At 41.8% G+C, this 15381-nt stretch overlaps 1 protein-coding gene across 1 annotated transcript in view; it reads left to right on the top strand.

The window, feature by feature from the left end:
- Positions 1-15381, top strand: part of LPIN1 (lipin 1) — a gene marked incomplete in the record, with an annotated part of 101782 nt that overhangs the window by 28059 nt on the left and 58342 nt on the right.

Raw genomic sequence — 15381 nt, 5'->3', positions numbered from 1 at the left:
GACTGAGGAGGAATGTAATTCTTATCTCCGGTGGGCTGGGCTCATGGGGCAGGAGCATTGTTAAAGAACAACCATACATGTACTGTACTATAGGTGAAGTTTTCCTGTAAAGCTCCCTTTTAGCCAAATCTTCTGGTTTGATCTAGTGTCAACACTTGAAAATTTACACTCACTTCTTCAGAACAGCATGTGAATATGACTATTACAACAAGGCATGTTGGCTCCAACCCTTCCCTGCATCATTTAAACCTAAAAAATGTTCTGGGTGTCTTTATATCCTGGGTAAAGAGACAAAACACAGGATATACTTTTTCAAACTCACAGATAAGAATATAATGGGAGGAATATTTGTTCTGCAAACAACATTCCTATGTGCTGTATTTCTGAATGGGTGTGATACCATTTCTTCCTCCTAAAGTATTAATTCAATTCTATTTACTCCTCAGAGAGCTAGGTGTCAAATAATACAATATCAAGGACTGGGGTTCTTAACCTTCTTCAGGGCTATAGGCCATTATCACACGCACGGCTCCAAGACTTTTTTAGAGCTTCCTCGACTCTCTGGAATGGTCTTCCTCGTCCTATTTGGCTTGCTCCTATTTTCTGCTCATTTAAAAGAGCACTCAAAATCCATTTTTTTTAAACTTACCCATCTTCTTCTGTCTTTTGAAACTCTCACTTACCTTTTAGTGCCCGGGGATCACGCACAGGAGGATTCCCACGGCTGCATTCATGAATGCAGCCATGGTACTCCTCCTGTCAGTGTAAATGAATGCACTCCTGTCTCCTGTCAATGAGTGCAGCCGTAGGAATCATCACAGGATGATTCCCACGGCTGAATTCATTTATGATGAGCACAGCTGCAGGACTCCTGTGTTCTTGGATAGAGAATTGTCACCCAAGGTGAACGGTCGGGCACAAATGTGACATGTGAACAGTGATCCCCTGTTGATGTTAATAAAACTACTATGGCTCTCTTGTCCTCCCCCATGCCCTTTCCAATGAACAGAATGATGTGTACAACACTTGTTCACTCATCTGTCACTAGAAACGCTCATGAAAGAATATTTTCAGTGAGAATCCTGTCTGCTGTCAGCTCTCCAGATGCGACAGGGATACTAAAGAGGTAGGTGGTGGTGGGGTAAAAGAAGAGGAAGGGGCATCCAAAATGATCTCACTGCAATAGAATTGGCCCATTGGCCTCGTTGAATCCCAAACTTATTCCTTTGCAGAAACCATACACACATATTCATCCACAGGTAACAGTGAACAATCATTATACAATATTTTTAACCTGCAACTTTTTATTTAAATATGTCCTGGTTATCTTATCCTAAAGGGTACTTCCTGTTTGGGGGTAACAATGCCTTGTCCTTGTCTCTCCTGCATTGTCACCCTATTATGTGCTTTCTTGATGGAGACTGCAAGCAGCCACACTCATTCATATAACATAACCATGGTCCAGCGTTGTCACCATGAGCCACCCTAAGAAATTATGAAGCCATCACTGGAAGGTATTATTGTAGATGGGAATGGGGGCTGAAACAGATCAGCAGAACTGAAATGAAACAAAAAAGGGTGAAAACAATGAATTTCATTAAACAAAACCAAAGCAATTGTTAATGATTTCCAGTGATTTCTATATATCACTCAGAGTTTACATGTGCCACTCAACATTCAGGTTTACCTTCATGAACTGAAGAAAACAACCCTCGGAAGGCATTTGTGAGACCAGCTCTCCAATTGTCTCTATGGAGTTTTACATTCGCTCCTCTTTCCTATTCTGCTTCCAGGCAAATAATGGGCTTCCAGCATCATTTACAAGCCACACACATCTACTAGAAAGTGCTGCCCACCCAGATGACTATTATGTTGGCTGGGCTGCTGGTCGCTCTCACATTATTCCCTGCTGTATGGAGATTATAGAGACATGGGGACAACCAGGATTTTGGACTTCTCTGTGAAATAATTCATATACAAAAGTCTGCATCATCTAGGACTTCATCATGGGAAGAGTCAAGCAAATTCTGCATTCCCTGAAATCTAACAGCTTGCTGTCTGAATCCGATGTCAAAAAAACAACGGTGTGTAAACTTTTCTATACTCTAAAAAGCGATTAGCAGACTACAAAGCAATGTTATATGTTTGCATAGTTTACATATATATGAAAAGGTAATTATTTACAGATAATTGAATAACTTTTTAGAGGTCCTTGATTAGGTAATTGCAATATATTATAACAACCAATTAGAAATGTTCTTTGACTTTAGCTATAACCTGTTGGTTATTAGAGGATTTTGCTTTTCAGACTTGGCAGGTATACCCTCTGATAAATTTTTGTGCTGAATAAATTTGCCATAAAGATGGTCATATATGTATACACTGATGGTTAGATTTTGTTGCTCTATCTGAGCCATTTTAAATAGCATTCAACCAAATGCAACTTGACAGAATTCTATGTGAGCTTACCAAGGCAAAGCAACAGGTTCACTTTGATACTGACCCCAGCAACAGCTTTTTAATCATCTTCATATCAATCCCCTGCTGCTCCATTCTTGTAGGGGGGTGAAGTAAAGTTACTTATTCATTACTGCCGAACACAGGACAGCATGTGATGCACAACACACGACCTTGCTGGTGGCTGATGATTCGCTACTCAGAACTGTTAAATGGGAAGCAGAGAGAGTCTTTAACCTTCTATAAGTTTCAAGTTGCTTACACAAGATTTCTTTGCTCCCATCAGCTAACAGGAGCTAAGGAAATGTCAGTACAAGAATCTGCAAGGGTCAGCTTCAGGAATAAACCCAGCACAGCATATGGTAAAATGCTTTCTATTACTCTAAAGGCAGGGAGTGGAGTTTTTCTTGTTACAACTCTCAGACTGCTCAGGTCCCATGAGAGGACAATGAGAGGACAAGGCTTGCCAAGCAACAATTTATTTGGAGCCAAGGAAGGCATGATTGTTAAACTGGCGATGTAAGGCAATCACTTGAATGGGGTTGATTTTATGTAGTTCTACATAACTGAAGTTACATTTTATAGTAGTGTTTCTCAACCATGGTTCCTCTAGAAGTTGCTAAAGGGGGTTCCATGAGCAATCTGTGCCTCATGACAATTTAAGAGACAATGTTCTTTTTGATTATTTGTAAATGTAGCATTTTCTCACTGGCCAGCAATGTAGGAGGTATTCATTCTGCAGACTGTCAATAATGTACTGTGAGCTGTGGATAAAGTCATTATAGAAGGGGTTTTATGAAGACCTGAAAGTTATTTCAAGGATTCCCTCATTTTGAAAAAGGTCAAGAAACATTGCTTTAAAGGCCGTTGCCTCAACCATGCTTCCAACTTCTCTTTTATTAAATGACAATGATTGGGAACCAATTTGTGCATGCTGTTGTGGCATGGTTGCAGTGGGGTTGCAATGCAGTTCATGGAAGTGACATGTCACTTCTGCCCATGCATTTGCTTTCCTCCTCTGCAGGAAGAATCACAATGCAAACATGGTAGCCTGCAGTGTGGTTTGCTCCAGGGTGCATAGCAGCAGTTCATTATGCGCATAGGAGCGGCATATCAAACAGTTTGCAGCTAGAGACAGAGGGGTGCAGAAGAAACTATCAGAAGCACTAGAGACTGAGAGGTGTGGGAAAAACAGTCAGAAGTGCTAGAGACAGAGAGGTGCAGGAGAAACAGTTAGGAGCGCTAGAAACATGGAGGTGCAGGAGAAACAGTTAGGAGCGCCAGAGGCAGACAGGTGCAGAAAAAAACAGACATAGGCATGGGATACAAACAGATTCAGGAATGACAGACAGGAGTTTTGGAGACACACAGGTGCAGGAGAGACAAGGCCTTCATAGAAAAACAGGAGTGCCACTGATAGGTAGGTGAAGGACAGACAGACAGGGGCTGTGAAGACACATACAGTACTTTAGAATCAAGAGCTGTAGTGACAGAAAGGTAATAAATAAATAGACAGGCCCCCCGGTATATATGTCAGGTGAGGATTAGCCATGTCCCGGGGCACCCTGCACGCTGACAGCTCCGCACACATCATTTCCGTGTACAGTCACACCAGCTGATGTATTGGGCTGAGAAGATGCAGCTCTCTGATTGGCTGTCTCGATCACCTCAGCCTCCTCCCCATCGCTCGGTCACGTGAGTGGTGTAGCGCGGGTGCACGCACACAGTTACTCCTAGCCATTGCTTTCAGTGTAAGGGGCCCCATAAGGGCTGCGCGTCATTGCACCTCCCTCCACCTTCACACATATTCACCAATTCAGCTGATTAATGCCGCTGGCCGTCCTTGTAGCTGTATCTGTGCTCCGAATGAGCCCTATGCAGGTTTAATACTGGCTGAGCGGACATTTGAAGGGTGTGATGTGACTGTCGTGTGTCGCGGCCCCCCTGTTACCCCCCAGCCGGGCACTTTGGTTATTCTGTATCCTCTGTGCGGACCATTGGATCCCTCATCAGATCCCAGTCCAACTGTGAGTACTGGAGGGGTATTGGATGGGTTCTATCATAGGGGGGGGTTATTGCATGAATTACTAGCTGGCTGCAATCAGGGATCAGATATAGGGATTAATCTGCTGTGTGTACATACATCCATGGCTGGTGACATTGAGGCCAGCAATAGATTCAGGACAATCTGAGAGTGAGATCTCTAGGACCCAGCTGTCTCTTCTTGGAGGAGGAGGAGGAGGAGGAGGCTGGTCCTGCTTCTTTGTAATGTGTTTATTTTCCTTTAAACTGAGATTGCCTTCCCCAGCCTGGGATCTGATTGGATGTGTGCAGTGACAGGCTGCTACCTGCTGACAGGTGGGGGGTCCTGTGTACAACACCTGGCACAGAGATAGCTCAGCATCCAGGACATTAGAGGTGACCCTGCCTGCTCCCCTTCTGCTCCTCTGCCTGCTCCCCTTCTCTTCCTCTGCCTGCTCCCCTTCTCTTCCTCTGCCTGCTCCCCTTCTGCTCCTCTGCCTGCTCCCCTTCTGCTCCTCTGCCTGCTCCCCTTCTGCTCCTCTGCCTGCTCCCCTTCTGCTCCTCTGCCTGCTCTCCTTCTGCTCCTCTGCCTGCTTCCTTTCTGTACTTCATTGTCTGGTCCCTAATGTTCTCTCCCTGCTATCGATTTGACCCCCTTTGCTACTTTGTTTTCTGTACCCCTGTCTGATCCGCTTATTGGTTTTGGCTTATTCCCCTTCTGCACCCCTGTATAATCCCAATTTTCCCCCCTAACTGACCTGCTGCTTTTCTCCCTGTTCCCCTTGTGTTCATCTACCTTTTACCCTTTTCCATCCCTATCTGATCCCATTCTGCACCCCCTGCCTGCTGCCTTCTGTACACATTTCTGATCCACTTCTAGATATCTGCCTGCTCCCCTTCTGCACCCCTGTATGACCCCCTGCTGCTTTTCTGCCCGATACCCATTTGTCTTTTGGATTTACCCCTTTGTCTGCCTGCTCCCCTTTTTACCCCTCTCTGATCCCCTATTGCCCCTCTGCCTGCTCCCCTTCTCTACCCCTGTCTGATCCCCTATTACTCTGCCTGCTCCCCTTTTTACCCCTGTCTGCTCCCCTTTAGCTCCTCCATCAGACCCCCTTCTGTTCTTCTGCCTGCTGTGTAAATGTAGACTTTTCCTTGGGACATCTACTGATTTTATTAAATGCCTTTAGCATGTATGAGTTTACAGTTGACCTATTAGGGAGAAATGATGTGAGCTGCCATTGCTGAAGTCTAAGTAATGCTCATTGCCTGGATATAAAGCTGATCCTGTGTCTTCAGTAATTTCAGTCACATATTTGAAGCTTTCATGTGAGCTGTATACTCATTCTGTGATTCAGTAGCAGAGGATCAGAACCAGGAAAGCTTCACTTGTTAGAATCAGAAGAGCAATGGCAGTATATATGATCTCTCAGTATAGGTCCACTTAAGGTGGCATCTGGGGGGCTTTTTCACTTCTTGTAGTAGTTTTGGGTTATGTCTGCACCCCGGCCACATTGATAGCACAATGTTATGAATGAATAGTGCATTATGTGTAATTATCCAGTGAACAGACGACTTGTGATTGGTGGCTGTAGGGTTGCGTAGACCTGTACACGGGGTGCTAGGGGCATTATCTCAGGATTGGCACAGATAGATTTGCTGTGTTGTGCCCATGTTGAATATTTGGATGGCATGTACTTTTAGCATTGAACACCCAGATAATCACCTATACCAGTCAACTTTCAAGGGTAAAATGAGTGAATAGAAAGCTGTTTGTATATTTCTATCTACAAGGCAGGAACAGTGGTAGGTTGCGTTGGTTGTCTTTAAAGACCAAAATTGGTAACATTGGCAAAAAAATGTGTTAATGGCTGAGATTAAAGCAAGCTGTAAAGATGGAGGGCGGACCCAATAGGTCTCATTTATTAAAGCTCTCAAAGACTGGAGAAGATAGACTATCATAGGAGAACCTGGGTGATCCAGTAAATCTCATTTGATAGGGTTCTCCCATGATAGTCTACTCAGTCTTTAATAAATCAGCCCCATTGTCTTCAACCCTTCCCAAGTAACTTTAGAACATGTTTTCAAACCTGGAGCTGTGACTTCAGTCTTTTCTTACATGTATCCTTGTTTAAGGGCATTGGCTCAAAGTAGCCAGATTCAGCCCTGGAACTAGCATGATTAAGAACTCAACAATGCCGGTCTTCCTTTTTGTCTAAGCACATGGTAGTATAGACATATTCCCCCATTCTTTTGTTGTTGTGTATGTACAGAACTCCATTCAGTACTTGTACATCATGTACAATGATCATTTGTCTGAGTGTATATAAGTGGCTTGGGAAGTTCACAAGGACACATCTTGACTTAATTTTCTGTTTTTTCAGTAGGTGAACTGTGAACTAAATACAGATTACAACCAAAGGAAAAGGCATACGTGTTTTATAAAAAAATCATAGTGGCACATAAAGTTTAATGCAACGCAAGATTTTATTTTATGTGCATTTCTACTTTTGTATTACGATTTCCTTTTGAAAACATGGAATAATGAGCATGTTACAGAGCATGCACCGATTAAATGTTATTGCATATATTGTACATTTTTAATTCTTTACTATTAACTATATTGCAACATTCAAAATTCAAAAGCTGCAGGGAAGTTATGCACAAAGCTAAATTTTCCCAAAACACCCCACCTTGTACTATATTGCAACAGACTAATGCAAGGAGCTGCATAGATTGCAATGCAAACTACTTTTCCTTCAGTTTGGGGCAATGTGAACATACACTTTGGTTCAGTTATCATGCAACGGTGTAATTCTGTCCTGAACTTAACTGAATAGTACAACATCATGTTTAAAAATGTTCATTGTTACCCTCGAGGTTGTGCATTGTGGTTCGTATCGCTGCTTTGTACAGTTAGGGGTCCAATCTTGGGTTCAAATCAGTAAGCTCTTCTGCGCAGGATCCTCTTCTCCTTCTGGGTCATTGTCTGTATCTGTCTGTCATTTCCACCCCTATTTAATGTACAGCGCTAAACAGTATGTTGGCGCTTTATAAATACAGTTGAAAAATAATACAATCTTGTTCTGGACAGTGGGTGTAGGTTTGGGGTTTGTATGTCCTCCCCATGTTTGTGTAAATTTCCTCCAAACAGGGAGAAAAGTGCCATACAAATGTTGTGCAAATACCTGAATACAACTTAGTAGCAGCCACTTGCCATTGCTGTAAAGGAGAAGTGAAGCATTCGTCATTTGCTGACCAGGTGCATGCTGATAGGAAGAGAAAGCAGAGAGATGAGACCATCACTGTGCTGCTTCACCTCTCACTGTCCATTCAGAGACTATGCCACCCTGGGCTCAAAGGAAGTGAATAGCACTCCATACCCTAGAAGCCAATGTACATTTTGGTGTATAAAATGGATAGCTCCAAGTTGAAGAAAGTATTGCAGCAAAAGTTACTTTATATATATTTACCTGGCTGTTATTCCATTTTACTTTTTTTCCTATGTGTGCTTGACGTTCTTGTGACAAGCTCTGACAAGTATTCCTGCATTGTATCCCTTTATAAAGGCTTCTACACCTATGAATATTTTATGAGCTCTATTAGAGAGGTGTCACACGTGTGCTGTTCTACAATTAGAGGAGAGCATCAGACAATCACACCGGTGGAGGATTATTTGTTTATTTAATGCAGGGATGGGCAGGATTTCATCTCGGCGCTTCCTCCAAGATTATTTTATTGTCTGATGTCTTCGTAAAAGGAAAGTAACTAGATTTTATTGTCTTTTCACACTCTGTAGATTTCATATCACTTTCACACAGAATTTTTCTGTTAGGTGAATGCAAAGGATGACAAACTTATTTGCTACATTTGGCCTGGGTTTTGTTATGGCTACGGTCACATTTGCATTGGGAACAAGCGGTTTCTGTGCTGTTCCTGGTGGCCGGCACCTTTGCAAGCTGCACTGCTGGTCCAAATAGAACCGGCTTCTACACATTAACAGGAGCGGCAGGTTTCAGTACTTAGCCACTAACTGCCACCTTCATTTATTCCTTAACAACTGCCGCAGTAGAAAGCAACTCCGTGGTGCAATAAAGCGGTAACCATAACTTCATCACCATATATGTTTTAGAAGGGTCAAAAAGACCCCAAACTATTAATTCTGCCAGAAATAACCTCTGTCTGTGCTGCACTGAAAATTTTAAAAAGGTAAAACCTAAATCTATTTTTGTTTCCAATTTCTAATGCACAAGTTTCTTACCAGACTACGTTAGGCCGCAGTCCCTGCAATAAGCAGCAGCATGGTCAGCCTGCATTTCACACTCTCTGTTAGGCTATGTACACACGACAGATGATTCTCATCTGATATGAACGGTCGGGCTCATCTTGGACAAGAATCTGACAAGTGCAGTGGTTGCCTGATGTCATTCATGGTTTCCTCCTGAAAGATCCATAAATGAGGGATGGAGAACGACTTCTGTACAAGTCAATGGAGGCGAGCATAGCAAGGTGCCGTTCACTCATTCTTGTCCTTCCCTTTTCCATTGAATCTCCAGGTAAGAAACTCACCTTTACAATAAAATAATAGTGACCTCCATTCCCCATGGTCCTTTTTGATCCAATGCTTAACCTTGATCCAATTCCAGCAATCTTCATTGCACAGCCCTGCTTGGAGTCACATCAACTTCTGAAAGCATCCCCACTGGGTTGTCTTCATCCTCATGGTCACTTGGAAATGTTTTTTCAGTGAATAAACTTCTACTAGTACATGATATATCTATAGCTGAAAGTTTATGGTTCCCCAAATCACTGCAGAACCCTTTTTCTTAAACCTAGGTCCTCATACTATTCAGTGTGCAGCCTGGACTTCCATTGTACTTTTCTTTTTAGTGTCTCCCATTTAAAGGGGATCCATCAAATATTTAATATATAAACTGTCATTTCTAACCAAAGCATACATGCAGCCTGCTTGGTTTTCTAAACCATCTAAATACAAAATGTAATGGTGTTTTTTAGTTTTTATTGTCAGGACTGAAAAATGTCATTTATACACAGACCTGATACATTTGTTGATGGTTAGCAACAGTGTTCTCCCCAGCCCCTTTTAGCTGGGTGTACCACGCGGCATATTTCAGTAACCGTACGGCTGTTTTTGGATGGTTACTGACAAGTTGGGTCACAGGAGCAGGAGTACAGGAGCTGCAAATTTCTGGGTTCAACACTGAGCAACTTTTTTTTTTTCTAGTAGGCTCAGGATCTGTCCCAGGTTTTTTCCAAGCTCTCCCAGCACATCTTTGTTCTAATTACCTCACATGAATATAAGGGAAGCCGGCTCTATTCTACGCATCACTTAGGCTACGTACACACGTGCAATAGTTCCTGTCCGATATCAGCTCAGGTCTGATATCGGACGAGAATCTGGCTAGTGTACAGCGCTCATCTGAATAAATGTCCTGGTGGATCCACAGACGAACAATCGTAATGCAAGTAAGGGGGATGAGAGAGTGCAGTGGGGTGCCGCTCGCTCATTCTCCCCCCTCGTCTGTCTATTGTATGTTCAACGCTTGTTCATGCATCGTTCAGTCGTTGGAAACCTTGTGCATACCTTGTGCACAAGAACCTGGCACAGGAAATTTGAAAGCACAAAAGCACAAACATCAGATGCATTGTGTCCAATCTTCAACAGATTACTGCAAGTATTTGTATTTCTCAGTAGAACTTGTGACACTATAGCAGTAGTCTATCATTTAGTGAAGAATAGGGCGGTGGGTCAAATGGAAGTTTGATAGGGGGTCGGTTCTGTAGTCCTAACACACTTTTTCTAGCAGTTCTGCTCATCTGTTACTATAATCCAGTGGAGTAGCATAGGAAATGTGTTACTGGCGGGAAAAAGAACTACCGTGTTTCCCCGATGATAAGGCAGGGCCATCAAATAAGACAGCCCCCCCTTTTTAGGTAAAAATGAAAAATAAGCCACCCACCGATTACTTACCAGAATCGCGTGGTGCGGTGGGTGACTCCGTGTGTGGTTCCTCCGTGCGTCCTCTTCATGAAGTGACTCCGCCCATGCAAGCACACGTGACTCCGCCCATGCAAACACAGGCAGCTTCCCTCATCCCTCCCTAACGGAGACTGCAGGAGTTTGTTCAGGAGTTCAGACAGGTTTTTTTTTGCTGTGAGTAATACCACTCTATATACGGTAAGCTTTAGAATGGGACATTAAATGGTACAGTATATTATTGATTACAGTAGAAGGGGACAATGAATGGATCAGATTAATCAGAAGGGGACAATGATTGGCACAGATTGATCTGAAGGGGACAGGAATGGCACATGATTGATCAGAAGGGGACAATGATTGGCACAGATTGATCAGAAGTGGACATGAATGGCACATGAACAATAACTGTGTACTGTAGTCTTCTTCATGGGTAAATAAGGCATCCCCCTGAAAATAAGCCCTAGAGCATATTTTGGCCTTCAAAAAAAAAATAAGACAGTGTCTTATCATCGGGGAAACAGGGTAATGAGGCCAACACATAAAAGAACTGTGTGAGCTGCAATATATTATATATTGGGTTTAGATACATTTTATAAAAACAGATTTCCTTTGGACTGTTCAACATCCCTTTTCTATTGCAATGATGTATCTGCATGGTTCCAACACAGACAGTTTTTTGTGTCCCCGATAAATAGAGATCCACTGTATGTTTCAGTGAATCTGAATCTTAAGCAAAGAACTTTCTGCTAACAAGGCTTGATTCATACGTCATTATTGTATTAAGCTAATTAGATTTTGTTGTGGTTCTTTCCTTTTTTAATGCTTGTTTATTGCATTTTGTTGGTGACGTGCACAGAATGATAAAGATGTTTTCTCGGTCATGTGTTGGTACCCCAGATGGGTGGGAGACTGAAGGAAATAGTGGCAAGATCCTGTTTACATGGAATTTCTTTGTGCTTCTTTCTGAGTCTATGTTATTGTCAAGGCTTGAAGCAATCAACATTGCAGCCATGTCGCCTATTGTTCTGATAGCGCCATGGATTCATGTGGGCATCTGTTGGCAGAGATACAGGAATGGAATTATTTTTGCCCAAACAAGTTGCGGCAGCTGAATAGTCCCATCCACTTTTTGTTTTTGTAATTAAATGTAAACTCTGCCTATTATGTCTTGTTGTTTCTGAAGTTTTAAAGGTCCTGACCGCTTGGACTGGAAGTTTTGGAGACTAGAACTAGTAATCAAGAAACATTTATAAAATAAATAGTAAGGAGTGCCTGTTCTCAGAATGGCTAATTCAGAATGGTGCAGGTTATAAAAATGTGCCTATAGCAGTGGGGGGCTGGTAGATCAGCATTTGAGAAACGTAGAAATACTCATGGTGTGAGTCCACAACAAAAGTTTTAGTTGTATAGAGAGAAGTGAAAGCTATAGGCACCAAGGCACCTCTGATAAGTGTAGTCCGTAGCTCAAAACTATCCAAGTTTCCAGCTATGGGAAGCTCTGGTCCTAAACTGGAGCAGAACCTGACAAAGATTAGTTGGGCTGGCACTAGGTGATACCACTCTCTCTCGCTATGTCCCATAGCTGGGAACCAGGTTTGTACTTGTCTACTGGTAGGCTCCAGTCATTTACCCCTAAAGTTCAGTATTTGTACCCACTGATATGCCCCTGGTTTTTCTTGCCTTACAAAAAAATGCCACTAATCTAGCAAAGCTATACATTCTGGTGGACTTCTCAAATGATCTGGTGGGTACCAGGTCACCAGTCCAACCCTGGTGGGAACTTAGTTTAGAGTTAGGGTTCACACTTGCCTTCTACATTGTGCAACTCACCACAGCTGGCACTTGCTCGACAGTGCCGGTTTCTAAAGAACTATTGCTGTACTAGTACTACTCACTGCCACCCCTATTCGTTTACTATGGGGCTGCCACAGGAAGGCGCTATGTGCAACATGTCCCGGGGAGGCTTAGTGGCGCAAGCAAGTGGTTAATGCACTGCAACCTCTCTGCCAGTGTTAATTCAACTAAGGGCCACATTTATCCAAGGTCCCTTTATGGGGCAACACAACCTACACAATTATTTTAAAACATGCAACAAACCCTTAGATTTCCTACTTGACTATTTGAAGCATATGGGCTGTTATTTTTTGTTTGATGGCAAGTCTGCTTTGGACTCACCCATGCATTTTTATATATTGCCCTGCCCATGTACACCTTTCCTTCTTTTTGCTATGGTATAATTGATCATAGTGGCTGCTTTTTGCTTTTTTTTTAGATTTGGTATAAACAAAGGCTGCTAAAAATAATCATACCAATAGGTATAAAAAACAAAAAGTATAAATCTATATGATGAGCAATAGGTTATAAAATATGTGATCAGGACATGGGATGGGAGGAGCACCATTAAGGGATGTTTAGGTAGGTGCAGTATGTTGGTTATTTATTTATTTTACACTTTCACCTCCCCATGCAGGCTGAATAGATCATTGTACAGGATAAGTCTTTTCTGGGCAGCTTTGGGTCTGTCCTTTTTTTGTACTTTGAATAGTAAGCCCTTTAGAGGTCTTTGGAAAGTTTCCAGAATCAACAGCTCCCGAGTAAGGACTTATTTTTGTAGGGAAATCCCAGTGGCACATACTGATATGTCTGTTTAAATGCTATGTAGGGATTTAGCTTGATGAATACCTCTCCATTCATAGTCCCTCCGACATGCAGCATTCCAGAAGGAAGGTGACATGACGTAAGGTGTGCTGGGTTTAAATGCCCTTCTTATTTTTAATAAATGTTGCTGTTGCTGGGCAGACCGGGGTGGCGGAACAAAGGGGCATGTGAAACCCGCAGGGTAATTATTTTACCTGGACGAGGCAGTAATAAACCTTAAGTACAGTTCCACTTTAAAGTTATAACTGCGTGATTTTACAACAATACCAGAAAAACATAGATCTGCTTTATTACCACTGCCATATGTATTTACAATAACATCCTGTCTAGGAAAAACGTTCAGGCAATGAGCTGCTAAAGAATGCTAAAAGAGAATCGAAGATGTAATAGCTCATAGCAACCAGCTATTTATATATATATATATATATATATATATATATATATATATATTTATATATATTATATATTTATTCCTGCTAATTGGCTCATTCCCACTATGGCTGTGTGCTTTTTAAAACATGAGTGTGTTGCCATGCACATTGTTGTGCCCGGTGCACCACATTACACAGAAATCAAGTGCATTCTGTGTGCCAATAGACTTTGTACTACAGTGCATTAAAAACGAATGGCAGCCCATCACTCCATTGCATGTTTTGTTTTTTTGCAACAAATTGCATAAATGCACCATAATTTCTGTAACATCCTAGTGCAGTTGTGCTTTCGGACTTCACGGACCACTAAATTTATAATTTTTAATCCCGCGGACCATTCATTTTTTTAAAAAGATAAATACATTTGTATAATAATGATCTTCCCAATGATGCCTGACGAGGACTGTGGAGGCTCTGATTCATTGATCAGCTCACAGTTAAGTGAAGTATTACTATTGTTACTATTATCATCAGTTGTTTTATCTTTGGTATTACTAAAGAAATGCAAAATATTTGTTTGCATTTTCTCACTCATTATCAATTTATTTCATTCCAATCTAAGACCAAACAAGAAATGATAATTATCAAAGTCAAACTATTTGATGCCATTAAAAATAACAGATAAAGAAAATACACAGATAAGGTCATACTTACCTAAAAGATCATCTGAGAAATAAATAAAACAATCGGATGAGAATCGGAAATGGCGGAGCGGGGTGACTGTTGTAATGGTGGAAACAATACTGAAGCATACGGCTCGGCAACGGTGGCCTCACACAACGTAACACTACACTGACGTCATGCTGCGCCTCCCTTGTTTTCCGTCTTTTGTAGTTCATGAATTCAGTGCAATATAAAGGTGAAAATTGTCATTCAGAATATAAGAATTTATTAGAATATTATTTTTGTTTTATTATTAATAAAACATAAACATTGCAGATAATGTCCAAACTTTTCTGTGGACCACCAAAATTTTCTTGCGGACCACCATTTGGTGACTGCTGTTCTAGTGCCACTAAGCCCTAAAGTCTTTGAGATGTTGGTATGGAGTTTGCAGATTGGCAACAATGCCAAGGGATAAGGTACAAGGGCTTTTTAAATTGGAACTAAACCCCTAAAACAAAAAGTAAAGGATTGTGGCAGAAGAAACATGCAAACTCTGTTTTGTCATAGAATCATTTCTTAGGCTTATTGTAGCTTTTTTTTGCTTACAATGCACCATGCACTGCACGGCTGAGCTCTAGGGGTCTCTCTGCGGCACCACCAAAAATTATTATAGAACTAGATGCTGGGGACAAGGTAACCCCTAAGCACATGCAGGAGTTACATAATAAGTGGCAACCCAATGGCAGAAGAGGATCCTGGGAACGCAGCAGTAACAGGATCCTGGACCTGTCATTGTTCCAGGGAGCTTAGAGAAATAGAAGTCTGTGCAATAAGTGTATAGCATACCTGCTGATTATGGCAAAAGCTCCACACCAATGAGAGAGTTCAGTTCCACTTTAGGTCTTGCTACTTGGAGTTTTAACTATTTGCATGGAGTTATTAGGTAAGATATTGTTAGCACTTTATTTGTTCTAACAATATTTTCAGTATCAATCACTAAGAGTAGCTGATGATCACTAAACAGAAAAAAAAAAGCTGAATAATTTTTTATTTCAAGCATTTCTATTTGAATTTTTTTTTGCCAGGCCTGGTAATACAAATACACACATTTAGAAATAGATACCGTGTTTCCCCGATGATAAGGCAGGGCCATCAAATAAGACAGCCCCCCCTTTTTAGGTAAAAATGAAAAATAAGCCCCCCCCC

The sequence above is a fragment of the Pyxicephalus adspersus genome, chromosome 4 (assembly GCF_032062135.1).
Source record: "Pyxicephalus adspersus chromosome 4, UCB_Pads_2.0, whole genome shotgun sequence".
Classification (NCBI taxonomy): domain Eukaryota; kingdom Metazoa; phylum Chordata; class Amphibia; order Anura; family Pyxicephalidae; genus Pyxicephalus; species Pyxicephalus adspersus.
The sequence above is the reverse complement of the archived record's forward strand: the minus strand, read 5'-3'. Positions and strand labels throughout refer to the sequence as shown.